This window comes from Oryctolagus cuniculus, chromosome 1, assembly GCF_051225735.1.
Source record: "Oryctolagus cuniculus isolate XC-2025 breed Fujian yellow rabbit chromosome 1, ASM5122573v1, whole genome shotgun sequence".
NCBI lineage: Eukaryota > Metazoa > Chordata > Mammalia > Lagomorpha > Leporidae > Oryctolagus > Oryctolagus cuniculus.
The window spans coordinates 210230425-210246135 of record NC_142867.1 but is presented as its reverse complement, the minus strand read 5'-3'; the positions used below and the strand labels follow the sequence as shown (position 1 = coordinate 210246135).

General features: G+C 40.6%; 1 long non-coding RNA gene across 1 annotated transcript; it reads left to right on the top strand.

Annotated features, from left to right (window-relative positions):
- Positions 1 to 11707: 11707 nt before the first annotated feature.
- On the top strand, positions 11708 to 15162 carry LOC149128845 (uncharacterized). Its single transcript, XR_016213828.1, has 3 exons — positions 11708 to 11879; positions 13430 to 13552; positions 14176 to 15162. It is a non-coding gene; the product is annotated as an uncharacterized LOC149128845 (long non-coding RNA).
- The last annotated feature ends 549 nt before the right edge of the window (positions 15163 to 15711 follow it).

Sequence of the window (15711 nt, the reverse complement as noted above, 5' to 3'; positions counted from 1 at the left end):
AAGTTAATTGTATTCTTCTGTCAGTGATACAATCGCTTCCCAGATTTCTCAGGCCCTCCTTCTGGATGGTGATTTCAAGGCCATGGCCAGGGCTAGACTATACATAGCAGATAAACATGTTCTCTGAGAACCAGAAAAGCAGAGATTAAAAAAAAAAATAGTATGTGTAGATCATGGAAATTCTTAAATCATCATGGAAAAAATCATGACTTTGTTGGACTTTGCTATGTTTATAATTCAGTTTTCAATTGCATAAATGTAGGCAATAGTAGTAGGTATGCGACATGGTAATCTTTTTAGCACCTAAGTCTTCTAAGGTCTTGAATTGTTTCTGATCATGAAATATTTTCTCTGGTCACACTACCGATAACCAAGCCATTTCCTTCCTTGGATCCCTTTTTGAAATATCTACATACTACCAAGCTGAAGTGCAATGAGTTGAAATGTAATATTTACAGCAATGCTAAGAATATCACCTTTGACCCTAATAAGACTGCAACAAGGGGAGAAGGAGAGCAACTCTTAAGACAGTTCAGGTTTGGGCCGGCACCGCAGCTCAATAGGCTAATCCTCCGCCTTGCAGCACCGGCACACCGGGTTCTAGTCCCGGTCGGGGCGCCGGATTCTGTCCCGGTTGCCCCTCTTCCAGGCCAGCTCTCTGCTGTGGCCCCGTAGTGCAGTGGAGGGTGGCCCAAGTCCTTGGGCCCTCACCAGGAGAAGCACCTGGCTCCTGGCTTTGGATCAGCACGATGTGCCGGCCGCAGCCCACCGGCTGCGGCCATTGGAGGGTGAACCAACGGCAAAAGGAAGACCTTTCTCTCTGTCTCTCTCTCTCACTGTCCACTCTGCCTGTCAAAAAAAAAAAAAAAAAAAAAAAAGTTCAGGTTTGAACCAAGTGTAAGTTTCTGTGAATACTAGGATGGGAACCAATGTGTGAGAACCTGGGTTCCCAATAGCAGTATTAAATTGGGATCCTCTATTCTTTCCACACTTGAAGGCCTTAATGATTAATGCAGGCCAAGCTCCTTAAGCCATAGGCAAACTATCTCATGCTAAAGCAGTCCCAAATTCCAACGTCCTTCCTAGAGGCCCATCTACTCTAGGGAACTTCAATTCCATAGAGGGAATTTCAGAGGAGTAAGCAATTCCAATAATAAAATAAGCTATTGCTGCTTCCAAAAGGGTTTCCAAATACTTAGACAACCCAGTAGTCTGTACTCCACTATAGAACAGAAACCTGAAATGTCTGTTTAGGGTCTCTGTCAGTAATTCAAAACCACACTTCAAGATTCCACTGCTAATTAAATCTTTAGACTTTAGTCACAAGTTGTAAGATTTTCCACAGCTACCTGAGAAAACAAGGTTATTACTCAATATTGAGCATTTACTATGTGCCTGGCATATGCAAAATGTTTTATATGCATTCTCTCCCTACTCTTCATATCTACTCACACAAGGCATGAACTTGTGTTAATATCTTTATTTAGCAGATAGAGAGATTGAGATATAATGATGTTTGCTACAAAGGCCAAGGTCATGTAACAAGCACATTTTGGCATCCATACTGGAACTTAGAAGTCAAACTCCAGAGCTTACCCTCTTGACCAGTCTGTTAATTTGCCTCTTCCAACTTAAGAGTTAAATTTGCCCTTTGATTTCAATTTACAATAATCTCACTCTCAATTTGTAAGTGGGAAAATGGAATTACAGGGATTAAAAGGGATTCTTTTAAATATTTTAAATTTTATTTTAAGATTTATCTACTTATTTGAAAATCAGAGAGAGAGAAAGAATCTCTCATGAACTGACTCATTCCTCAAATGCCTCCATGAATTGATTCATTCCCCAAATGCCTCCAACAGCAAGGGCTGGGCCAGGTCCAAACCAGGAGCCAGAAAGTCCAAGTGGGTCTCCCATATGGGTGGCAGGGATCCAAGTACTTGAGCCATTATCTGCTACCTCCCAGGCACATTAGCAAGAAGGTGAATGCAAAACTGAGCAGCCAACATTTCAACTAGCATTCCAATTTAGGAAGTCAGCATTGCAGAGGTGGCTTAATCCATAGAGATGAGAGATTAAGCAACTTGCCTTAGGTCACAAAACAAGGAGTGGCAGAGCTGGTATTGACACATAAATCATTACCTCCTTGATTTTCTAACTTGAAATCATCACTTTAACCTAAACTACTTGAAGCTTATTTTATCCTCTTAGGTAAGAAAAAAAGATTAACCAGAGGGGAACAAAAAAACATTTATTGAGCTCTAAGTATCAGATAATCTGCTAGGCATTTTCTTTCCAACATTCAAGGAACAGCCTGGTAGGTTTGTGTTGTTGCTTCCATTCTCCAAATGAGAAAGCAGAGGCTTCAAGATTTAGTTAAACCTGCCAGAAGCTCCCAGCTCATAAGCAATAAAGCTGGAACTCCAGCCAAGATCTGTTCCAATGTAACTCCCATGCTCCTCCACCAAGAATTTAATAATGGGCTTTCCCCTTGCAGAGTGGGTTTTACTCTATACCCTCTTTCACCAGGTCCGCAATAGGATTACAGAGTGAATAGGCCTTGACTCAACACAGGCAATCTTCTTCCATCATCCCTGCACAAGGTCCAGGCTGCTGTGATTCAGATTGAATTTTTAAGCAGTTTTCACCAAAGCCCTGGGTCAAATGGCTTCTGATGTTCTGGGAGGACTCCTCCCTCTGCTTCTAGTCCCTGACTCTTCTCACCTGGGCACGGCAATGAGATGCTTCACAATTTATTTAAAGATCACTCATCAGAGAAGCCATCTTCCAGACCTCAGTGTGAAATTTCTGAGGGAGCCAGGTCATGTTGTAGGTGCAGTGAAAGTATGTTAAATTGCTTCCCAAGTACTTGGGGCTTAATACAGCACCAGGAGTTTCTCACCAGAAACCTTCCCCCTAACTTTGAAATGCATGTGTACGACAGAGACGATTTTTCTGGTTTTGATGCCCTCCCACAAATTGTCAACATACTGTATCTTTTTTCACAGCTCTTTGATGTACTTGAAGGAGATTTCTTCCTTGAACAAGAAGCCACAACTCCAAATGTGTTTAAAACAGAAGCCCCTAAACAGTTGAAGTTCAGTTCAGAATTCCTAATCAGAAACTTGGCAAGAAGTCGTAACTTAAAAAAACAAGAAAATTCTCCCACCCTGAAGTATCAAATATATACTTCCCAATAGAAAACAGATTTCATATCCATGCTATGCAGGTCCACCAGTATTATTCACGGCTTTTGCAGATTTTTTTAATTCATTCAAAAGCACAGTGAGACCATTTAGGTATTTGAAAAGTCCAAGCATCGACCTTTAATCTTGTCTCATCCAATGCCCTTTTGTTTCTTTCTGCCAACAGCATCACTCACATCATCTCAAAACTGAGGCACTGACTCCTTCAAGGGCAGGAAGCATGCCTTAACCATCTCTGTGCTCTGCGAGCCCAGTACAGTGCTAGTATATTGAAGATGGCCTATAATTTTTTATTCAGTGCACAGATATAAAAGGCATCTTCTCCTCTTCCTCTTTCCCCCATGTGTCACATCTCTTAAAAGATTTATCCATTTGTGTTTTACAATGGGCCAAATTCAACCAACTGACCAGTGGCACAGCCTATTTTAGACTTCTATCAAGAAACGTAACAAAGAAAAACCCATATTTAATCAGTCAGAATAGAACTTAGGAGGTCAGAGTTTCCAAATCATTATGTGTCCAAGTGTAGATAGGATGATTCTAACAGAAGTGGGTCAGTTACAACTGTCCTTGAATCTAGAAAAAATTTTAATCTGAACATGTTAAGTGACTCTACAATATAAATGTAAAATTTGATGTATCATTGCAAAAGTTTCCTTATCAAATAATAAGTATGAATCATAATATTAACATAAACTTGTTAAGAGTATCACTATGTTCCTGAATCTGCATATATGAAACACACGACATTTGTATACCTTAAATAAGATTTTAAAAAAATACTTAAAGAAGAGTAAAATCCATAAAGCTCTTTTTAAATTCTTTTGTAAAAAGATTTATTTACTTAGTTGAAAGGCTTAGGGGCCGGCACGGCACTGTGGCTCAGTAGGTTAATCCTCCGCCTGCAGTGCCACACCCAATATGGGCACCGGTTCTAGCCCCTGCTGCTCCTCTTCCAATCCAGCTCTCTGTTGTGGCCTAGAAGAGCAGTGGAGGATGGCCCGGGTCCTTGGGCCCCTGCACCCACATGGGAGACTGGGAAGAAGCTCCTGGCTCCTGGCTTCCGATCGGCGCAGCTCTGACCTTTGTAGCCATTGGGGAGTGAACCAATGGTCCAAAGATTGCAGGCGTACACCTTCCGGATAGGTTAACGCCAGCGAGACCTCGGAGACACCAGACGCGTTTATCGGCTTTTCAGCTTCCACTTTATTTTTCAGCAGACTCGCGTTACATGTCGCGAACGCCCGCCCTGTTACCGGCATTCATTCACAACTCCTTCATTCACCACTCCCGCTTACTACTGGCGTTCATTCACAGCTCCCGCCTGTTACCGGCGTTCATTCATAACTCCCGCCTGTTACCGGCGTTCATTCACCACTCCGCCTTTTACCAGCGTTCATCCATTACTCTGTCTTTTACCAGCGTTCATTCATTCACTCCCGCCCACCGTCCACCTATTTATATATATCATTCACAGAAAACATGTTACCAACTAAGTGTGGGAAACATGCAATAACAGGATGCTTAAAGTAACACAGGGTAATTGATCCTGTTATTAACATGCTACCCAAAAGACGGGACTGATTAGCGGCAAATGAAAAGTGGTTGTAGGGGTTTAACCACCATTTGCGTATTAACAGCCCTTGCAAGATCCGAACAATCAAAACAGGATCTTGCAATTAGCAACGGGCAGGGTGGAAAAAGCCCCCCAGCACTAAACTTCTTGTGCTTGTACATGTCGGGAGGGGCACAGCTGGCCAGGCTGTCCCGTTCCCCGACAAAAGACCTTTGGGGAAAAAAAAAAAAAAGGCATAGTGACAGACACAGGGAAAGACAGAGAGAGAAAGAGATTTTCCATTTGCTGGTTCACTCCCCAAATAGTTGCAAGTGCTGGTGCCAATCCAGGCTAAAGCCAGGAGCCTGTTGCTCCATCTGGTCTCCTTCACGGATGGCAGTGGCCTAAGTACTTGAGCCATCCTATGCTTCTTTCCCAGGCACATTAGCAGGGAGCTGTATATGAAGTGGAGCAGCTAGGACCTGACCCAGTGCTCTGATAGGGGATGCCGACATAACAAGTGGCAGCTTAACCAGCTGCATCACAATGCCAGCCCTTCCTTTAAAGTTCTTAACATGCTTTGTACCATAGAACATGCTCATTAAAGCTTCCCTATACACATGAATCTCATTTAAGTCCCATGGCCAAGTTGACACAGGTATTAGCCTGCTCCTTCAATAAAACTTACCAATAATCAGTTGAGTGTGGCTTCATTCAAATCTATATCTGATTATGAGGTGCTCTGTAAAAAATAAACATATACCTACATATTTTTTCTTTAGTTACTTATCCCCTTCTCTTCACATATATCAGTAATATTATGGTTCCCACTGTAATTCAGAACTTGTACTTAACCTGAGGTCTGCAGTATGAAGGAGAGATTGTGGGATTTCCATAAATAGAGGTCAGGGCCCAGAAGCAAGGCAGCAACATCGATTAAAACCTGACCCAAGTCTAAAGAAACCTCAGCCTTGTGGGAATAACAGATATGGAAGGAAGACACGCAAAGTTTTCTTTGCAGTAGGCATAGTTCTAGGCATTGCAGCTAAGACAGTGAAAAAAGCCCCTGCCCTCTTGTGGATCCCAATTCCAGTGGGGGCAACAAAGAGCTAGCAAACAAATAAAACCAGAGAATGGCAGATGGTCCTGAGTGCCATGGAGGAAAATGAAAGACATAAGGAATAGAAAGCTCTTTAAAAGTGCCATTTTAAGCAGGGTGGCCAGGGAAGGCATCACTGAGCAGAGATCTGATCGAAGTGAGAGAATGGGACATGCTGTTGTCTGGGGAGGAGCATCCTAAGTAGGGGAAACAAATGGCACAAATGCCCTAAGGCAGAGAGAGGTTTGGAACAGTTCCAGGAGCATTCGGGCCAGTGTGGCTGGAGCAGAGGATGGGGAGCATCCTGTAGTGCCTGGTGCTTTGGAAAAAGCTGTGGCTTGCATACATCGAAAAATAACAGTGCTTCCCTCGTTCTATTCCACCACCATTAACTGATGACCCACCGTGTTCCAAGAATTCTGATGAACTCTGATAAGCTCCTATTAATGTACACAGACATTAATAAGATCCAGTCCCCCGTTGATAGCAAATATTTAGACAACCAAGCCTAATGCAAAGTAGACAGGTATAACAAGAGAGGGGAGACTTCTCAGGGGCTACCATTCCTCTCAGCTTCCAGGAGGAGGCATTCAGGGTTGGCTTGTGGATGGAGACAGTGCCTTTATGATAGGCCATGAAGGATGGGCTGAATTAGAATATAAGATCTCTGAGCTATGGGACATCCTAAGAACATAAGTTAAGGAATGGGATGACAATATGCTTGACATTTTCAGAGAATTAAGAGAATTGGCTGAATTTGGGAATACTTGAAGGTAAGTAATTAAAGATAAGTTTAGACAAGGAGATTAAAATCAAGGTCCATAAACGCAAGACTGAGAATTAGTGAATCTTTATTAGCTGTAGGGTATAATATGACTTCTACATCATTTCTAGATGTATGTGTTTATATTCATATATATGAAAGAATCCATGAGAAAAAAGGATGCAATGGATATGAAAGAAATAAATTGAATTATCTTCTGGCTATGCAGTTAAAAATTTTTAATTGAATAGGCTCTTAGAGATAATTTATTAAAAACCTGTCCCCCTTCCCCACAACACTGCAAGTATGAGAAGAGTAAGTGAGTTCTAGAGATTTAACAGGCTGCGAAAGGTCATGCTATTAATACGTGGCAAATTAGATTGATGGCCCATTATCTTTCTTCTGCATCTCTCTCTGCCCACCTCCACCAGCTCTTTCCAATAATTTACCAAAGTAAGGTGGCACTGACTCACAATTAGTGCTTCAAATTGAGATCTTTTAGTTATCTTTATTACAATAAACAGAAAATGTTAATAATTCCATTTATACTTGCCTCCCAGCCCCAAATTGGGACAGCAATCTACCTTGCCAGAATTCCTCTCTTATTGTGAGTGGGACTTAGCTCGACAGCCACAGACAAGGTATTCCAAATATCTGAAATGATGCCATCTTCCACTTCACTTGTTTCTCAGCAGGATAAAAAATGCTATGCCCTCCACCAAGAGACATTTTCAACCATCACTCAATGAGAAAATTTCCCTTCCTTCATTTATTTGCTCAATAGTTCATGTAAGAAAATTCTGGGTTTTTTTTTTTCTTTTCAATAATTGAGCTCCATAACCAGGTCAACTCATTTTTGGGTTTTTCAAATTATTTCTAATGAAAGGCAAAGTTGACAGAGAGCAAGAGGAATGATCCAACTTTTCCATAAAAGTAAGTTTTTGCCTTCGAGCTTTAAAGACTAGAAAGTTTAGAAAAATCTTTCTGTAGCTTGACATTTCATTCAAATTCCAGAAATGAAAAACTAGCTTCAAGACTCAACTAGTTGTTACTTCTTTCAGGAAATCCTCTGTGACCATGCCCACCCACCCCCTATTAGGGCTCCTTTGAAATTCCATACATAGTTTAAGACAGCACTGACCTTGCAGTGTTCCGATAATGACTTTACACGTCTCTTCTTTTTCACTAGGTTCTCAACACCCATCACAGTAGGAAAGAAGAAAGGAAAGAAGGAAAAAAAGAGTATTTGATGCACATGTGTTCCAACTAATTCTGAACACATGTTCTATAACTTTCCAATTAATTTGTTAGGAGTAATTGGAAGAGAAATAGTTAGTGTCAATACCAAGATTCTGTGTCCACTGCTTCTTTGTGAGAGCACCACAAAACAATGTTCTAATTTGAGACTGAAAATCTAAGATACCTGTTTACTATAACACATGTTACATCTCAAACCTAGACAAATGGAAATATTCTCTTTATTATGACTATTTTTATAAGAGCTTCTACAAGCTCCCTTGTTTTATGTACATTTATGTTTTACATATTTGAAATAACATATAATTTATTTAGATTTAGTGAGACAATGCAGTGATGTAATGCAATGTAATGTGGGACAAGTATCTTGGTAGGTGGGCACCTCAGTACTTGGGGGTGGGGAGTTCCCCATTGCCAGTTCTACTCTTTATCCTTCACTCCTTCACTCCCACAGTTTTTCCATTGCCTGTTAAACAATATGCATTTGTGTTTATCTTTTCAAAGTTTCCTTTCCCTGTACTAACTGCTTATGATTCTATAGCTATATATACAAATGATGGCATACTCCTCACTGTTAAAAATTTCAGTTCATTTCAGGATAGAAAGATTCTAGGATCAGATACAACTCAGAGATATCAACCCTGTGGCAGTGTCAGGGAAGCCAGCGTGTGGTATCCAACTCCATCTCTCACCCTATATATTTATTAAGTGATTCTAGCTTTATATAACTATAGATTGAATTCAGGCAGCAATATCCCTCTAAGGTGTCTGAAATACCTTAACTTACTTCCTTGCCATTTACTGTATTGGAAAATCACCTAGGGCTTATTTATTTTTGCCTGGCATCCTTTTCAAACAATTCAGCAACTGATTGTATCAAGGAATTTCTACACACCTGAGTTTTCAATCTCCAACACATAGGACATTGAAATTATATTTATACACTTGAGGAATATCCATAAGTGACAAGTTCACCTTGGCCTAAAGGCTTTAAGAATATTTGGAATGGGGCCAGCACTGTGGAGTAGGGGGCTGAGCCTCCACCTGTGGCTTCAGCATCCCAGATGGGCACCAGTTTGTGGCTCAGCTGCTCCTCTTCCAATCCAGCTCTCTGCTATGGTTTGGAAAGCAGTAGAAGATGGCCCAAGTGCTTAGGCCCTTGCACCCACATGGAAGACCCAGAAGAAGCTCCTGGCTCTTGGCTTTGGATCAACCCAGCTCCAGCCATTGTGGCCATTTGGGAGTGAACCAGCAGATGGAAGACCTTCTCTCTGTCTCTTCCTCTCTCTGTAACTCTACCTCTCAAATGAATAAATAAATCTTAAAAAAAAGAACACTTGGCATGAAAAATAACATAACATACATTTGACTTAGTATATAGATTCTCACTAATATTATATTAGGATATTGAATTTTTTCAACAAATTAGGGTACAAGGAAGAGATGTTCAAGTGCAGAAGTGTTTTTAGAAAGGCAGCATGAGCTACACAAAGAAGCAACAGAACCTAAACCATTCAGCAATTCTATCCATGAGTATTTTTGAGCATCAATTATTTTCTGAAACATGTGTATACTAATATATACATTATATAGTATATGCATATATTAATGATATATATTAATTATATATTATATTGGCATATATTGATCTGATTTTATACATATATAATCAGATAATTGTATACATATTTATCTGATTTTTATGTTTTTTTTCAAGATCTAACTACAAGATTTTAGAGGAGCTTAAAAGAAGGGGTGAGAGATCCAAAGGAATTACTAACCACACTTTTGAAGAGACTGATTTGGATAGAACAATATTTTCTAGGAAGCTCGTGGGTGGGAACAGAATAATCTGGAACCTCTCGCATTGCATAATGTACTGAAATCTTCTATCTTCTTCACATACAAAGTTATAAGTTCCACATTAAGCATTCAAGTACATTCAAGTACTGGATTTCCTGTTATCCATGTGAAATTTCATTCTTGTCTGGTGAGATTTTTTTGATATCTAAATTTTTGCTACTGTAATTGCTGCTATTACTGATATTGCCTATTAGGAAACTGAAGAACCTTGGCTCTTTTCTAACTGTGATAAAGTATATATGACATTAATTTTATCATTTTAACCATGTTTAAGTGTTCAGTTCAGTAGCATTATCTATATTCACACTGCTGTACAACCACCAGTATAATTCATCTCCAGAAATTTACATCTTTCCAAACTGAAATTCTACACCCACCAGCAAACACTAACTTCCAATTTCTTCTGTCCCCAACCCCTGGAAAACATTCCCATTCTTATTCTACGTTTTAAAGATTGTATTTATTTTTTGAGCTTTTATTCAACTTATTATGAAATTGGGAGGAAGGTACAGAGATTTCCCTGCCCCTACATATTCGTAGCCTCACCCATTTATCAACATTCCCTTCCCAGTGTGGTCTATTTGTTATAACTGATGAGCCTATATTCACAGACCATAATCACCCAAAGTCTATAGTTTTTATTTGGGTTCACTCATGGCAATATACCTTCTATGGGTTTGGACAAATATATAATGACTTGTATCTACCATTATAGCATCATCCAGAGTATTTTACTCTCCTCAAAATCAATATCTAATTTTACATGTATTCTTTATTAGTCCTTCCATAGTCATGTCACCTCTACCTTAACAATAAGTCTTCACCTACATCTTGGTAAGTGTTGGCCCTGATGGTTCACTCTGTCTCCAGGAGCGCCTCCGTTCCCCAAATCTCATAGCTATTACACCATTCTTTGGGAACTAACCATTACACATTCACCAAACTAAAAACCATCAAGCCCTGTTTTCATTATTAAGGTTTTGCAAAGCTTCTAGCTCAAATATACTACTCTTGTGACTACAGAATTTCAAAAATGGTCAAAATTTCAGCCACAAAATGAAATAAATGTGATTTGGCATAATTTGTTCTCGGGTATGATTTGCTGACTCCTAGGGATCACAATATCTTTTTTAACTGCTCAGATTTTTTGTTTATACTTTAATCTATCAAAAAATAAGCAGTGGGAAGGGTGTGATGGGGGAATGTTGGTTAATGGGTACTAAGGTATAGAAAGATGGAAATTCTAGGGTTCAGCTGCACAAGTAGGGTTGTTCCATAATGATAACGTAGTACATATTTTCTTTAGACGTGACAGAAGATAGGATTTGGAATGCTTTCACTGCAAAGAAATGATGAATGCTGAGGAAATGGATGTTGTCCTTAATGTGAATATTATGCAATATATACATGTATTGAAACATCACATGGTACTCCATGCACATGTGTAACTTTTATGCATCCATTAAAAAGAAAATTTGGAAGATCACAAATATCTTCAAGACTTGCCAAGGGTTTTGAAAATCAAGCTAATGGCTCAGTCACTAAGACCCTTTCCTTTCCACAATCCTCAAAGATGCTGACAGCACCCCAGCGAGCTAATCTGCAGCACAGGCCTCCAGGCAGTCCTACACTCCATCTGGGCAGGGGGTTTCACCCCTTCACAGAGAAGCAGTGCTCCCTGGGACTCACTTCACCTTGGTTGGTCTTCCATATCCTCCTCTTCCCTCTCTTCCCTGCCTGTTTTTATACTGATCTGGGGAGAGGTTGAGAGAGGCAATTAGCTTTTAAGAAAAAAAAAAAAAGGACAAAAGAATAAATGACACCAAATCTAATGAAAGATCTTTCAAGTCTTTGTGCTTGAGGAGTCTCTATGTGAGAAGATGGGAAGAGGAAGATATTTTTAGAGAGACTACGTTTATCTGCAGCAAACTCCCTTTACAGCTGGTGAACCTGGCGATGTAACAAGAAGGGTGGAGGCCACTCCTCTCAAGATGAGTGAGGGGTAATGGTGGGCACGCAGGTAGCTGATGCTGTGCAAGAAGCCTGCCTTGCACGGCACTGACTCCTCCGAAGGGCCTGCCCTGTTCATCTGTCAGTTCAGCAGAGGCTCTGTCTGTGACGGCCAGACGCCTGGCGGTAAGTCAATACATCCCCCTTGAGACAAGGAAAATTCCGCAGGTCAGACTTGCTAAGCAAGTAGACTACAAAAAGTGCCGAGTGCATACAAATGCCGTAGTAAATTAAGATAATGATATTGGCTGTTTACTGTAGATAAAACATAAATCTGTGATAGAAGCATCTAGGAGATTCCAGCATCCAGTGTATCAACATCAGAAAGAGCAGTTATGATTGTTGTCAAGGAAAAAAATAAAAAGTCCAGGGCCTGGCTAACATTTAGAGATATAAAGCTTTCATATCCTTCAGTCTTCTTTCCTTTGTGATTTCCACAGGATTTTCATTTCCAGAGATATTATACTACTTGCTTTCAAAGGAATTCAATATTTTCATTCAGAAAAGTAATTTCACAGGAAAGTAACACAGAGTGATGTCCTGGGTATTCATTTTCAGAGCCAATCTTACAAAGTCAATTTGTGCTGCGAGGAGCTGGGGTGACATGAAAAGGTGCAGATCCTGTGCGTCTGGCCTTCTTCCTTCCCACTGCCCCCATGCAGAACGCCTTGGACACCCCAGAAGCATTTGAAAAGAATTGTCTCGCGTTAAAAACAAAACACACTGCTGACTCCCTTAATAACATCGCCCAGCATAACCCAAAGACATGGATCCTGGGCCCACGACGACTAGATCATGGCTTCATCCCTTCTGCCCAGTAGCAAAAGGCATATCGCCATAACCATCACAATTGTTCTGTTTATTTTCTCCCCGTTGTTTGAGAAATTGGAGGAGAAAGCAGCAAGGCTAAGGTGAAAGATGAGGAGATGAGTTACTGGCTTGGGTACTCCTATGCAGATAAAAAGCTAATCCTGATAAAAACCAAGGCTGAAATCTTTCCAGCCCACATAAAGTCAAGGTCAGATGCTATTAGCCAATCAAGGTGGAAGCCAAGTGATTTTCTGAATTGAATCAGAAACCGACAGAGGGAAGGAGGTAGAGAGAGAAAGGATGTGAAGGGTGACAAAGCGGATAAGGAAGGAGAAAGCACCCAGAGAGAGACAACAGATGGACTCAACGAGAGACAAAGATGGAGGGGGAAAAGAAAGTAGCTCCCTTTTCTGTTCCCGTTCCTTGACAAATTTCAGGATCAAAAAGAAGAAGAAAAAAATCCTCAAGTTTTTCATCAGGCATTTGGGATGACGGAACAACGAGGTCCAGCTGCCAACGGGTGTTTTTCCGAGGGTTTTCAAGTCAGCTGCATGCCCTAACCTTGAGGCCAACATTGTTTATTCCTGGTGGAAAGATAAGCCAGCCAGCCCCAGCCCCAGCCCCCCATCGAAGCCGAGTGGGCATTACCGGTGAACAAAGCAAGAGTGCTGTACAGCAACAAGCATTTGGTTTTGATTAGAGGATATTCAGGGACTGTGCAAGTTCTATTAAAATAAGCACAAAACCATTTTAAAGGGCTTTTTCTTTTCTTTCTCTTTTCCCCCCTCGGTTTATATTGTTAATCTTTCTTCCTGGACGGCTCCTCACAAATGCCTTTTGTTTTCTTGTGTGATTCTACGTGCCAGGACTCTAAGAAGCGAGGACCGAGGTCCTGTCCTGGCATGCTTTCAAGTCTCTTCCATCGGAGAGGAAGACTTGTTGCTGTGCCTTCAAGGGTATAAATTTAGAGGCCGCCAAACCGTCCGGAGGTAATTCAAATGCTGGTAAATGTTGGAATCCACCCTCGCCCCCTGCTCATGTGAACACCCTGGCGCTTACCCGGCTCAGAGGAAACGAAACCAATTTGGGAACACGAAGAGAGAATAAACATGCAATTAAAATGGCCATTTTTCCTGGTTTCTCCCTTCGGTTCTTTTTTTAACACTGCATCCCATTCTATCATCTGATGATGAAACGGGCCTGGTTAATTATAACAACATACAAAAGACGGCTGTCTTTTGCCCACAGTGACTAGGCTAGCTTTGAATATTTGGGGGGGAGGGATCGCAAGAAATGGGGAGAGAGGTGGATAAACTTCAAGGAGAGCTGTCATTTCGGAAGGGCCGCTATTTTTATATTGTTTGCAAACCCTTCGCCAGAGTGAACATTACAGAAATGGCACTTGCCTTTCAATTTATCCATCTTCCTCCTTTATACATAGATAGACAAATAAAAATGAATCTTTCCAGAGGCGGCATGCATGCCACTTCTCTATATTCTTCAGATAGCTTATTTTTATTCAGCTTAAAGCATAACCTATCATTTTTATTCACGATTCCATCCCCTCTCTCTCTCTCTCCCTCTCCCTCTCCCTCTCTCTCTCCTCAAGCAGGTCTTCAAGAAGCCCTGCTGCCCTGCTTTGTTCCAGAGACTCTGCTAAAGGCCAAAAGATGGAGATAGCACACCCGTCTGGTTTGTTTTCACATCCGAGAGAAGGGACTGAGAGAGCCCCCTCCAGTGGAAGGAACAAGGTGGTTGGGAACAAGCCTTGCCAGTCTTCTCTTTGTTTGTGATCAGCCTCCTTGTGCTCATTTCAGGAAGACTCTTAATATCCATGGGGAAATAATCACACTGAACGAAGCTCACCCAGCAAGCCAGAGAAGGGTTGTCAGTGCTCTGAAATCTTACACCAAAGATTCCAGGCCGATGTCAAAAAAGGGAAAGGAAAAGAAAAGAAAAGAAAAACATGAGCATCTTGCTCCTCTTCTTCACCCTTTTTTTTTCTGTTCCCCTTTCCCTTTCTACTTAATTCTAAACAGTGTGCGAATTTTGTATGTATCAACCCCAAAGCATCTGCTAGAAAATAACAGCCAACCTGTATCTGAAATAGGAATAGATTCCACGTCACAGCAAAATTAAGACCTTGACGTCTCATTGTTTCCATGATCTTACCATCGTGTTGGGTGAATAAATACTACACAGATACCAAACCACCATTGAGGATAAAAATGAATATTGAAATGTATAAAATGGCCAGTGTCCAAAATAGTAATATTCACAGAGAAGTGTTTTGACATCTGAGATAACCTCCATTTTCTTCCGAGCTGAGCATGCTTGATTTGGTAGGACTGATTTGAACAAACACATTATTACAATGAATTTCAAACAGCTCTTCTCTTCCTTACCCCTTCAATTTTTACAATTACCATCACTCCAATTTCAGAATAGGCAGGGGCTTAAAGTACAAAATTTGAAGTCAGATGATTTGGGGCTAGAAACCTTGTTTTGTCACCTTCCAAATGTGTAGCTGTGGGGACCTGAATTAATTTTTCTGAGCCTGCATCGGCCTCTATAATATGGGAAACCAACACGACCATTCTCATGGAGTAGTGGGAAGGGCCAGATAATAATACATATTATAGATGACTTAAAAAGTAATATGAATTAGTAACAGCTAATACTTATTGCATACATAAAAAGGTGAGTCATAATTTAGGAGTTTTGCACATATTAGCTTCTTAACTCTGAAATAAGGTTATTGGGAAGATTATACGACATAATTCATGTAAATAAAGTAATTCATTTAGGCTCAACACATGGTCAGCATACTATAAGTGGTAATTATAATGATAATAATATAAACCTCAAAAAATGGAATTGCTATTACTCCTCTTTCACAGCTAAGGAAACTGAGGCACGGAGGTGTTAAGTGACTGATGTAATATTACAGATTTAGGAAATAGGATCGAAGACTCAGACAGATTTGAACCATGGTTATGGCATATATGGACAAGCTCTTTATAAAGGGCAAAATAGGATTTACATTCATGTATTCCACATGCGTTTATATGCAAACATGCACATAGTTGGTTTCCTACCTTAAAAAATAAAATCTTCTGATGAAGTTTCTACCACCCAGTCCAACCCC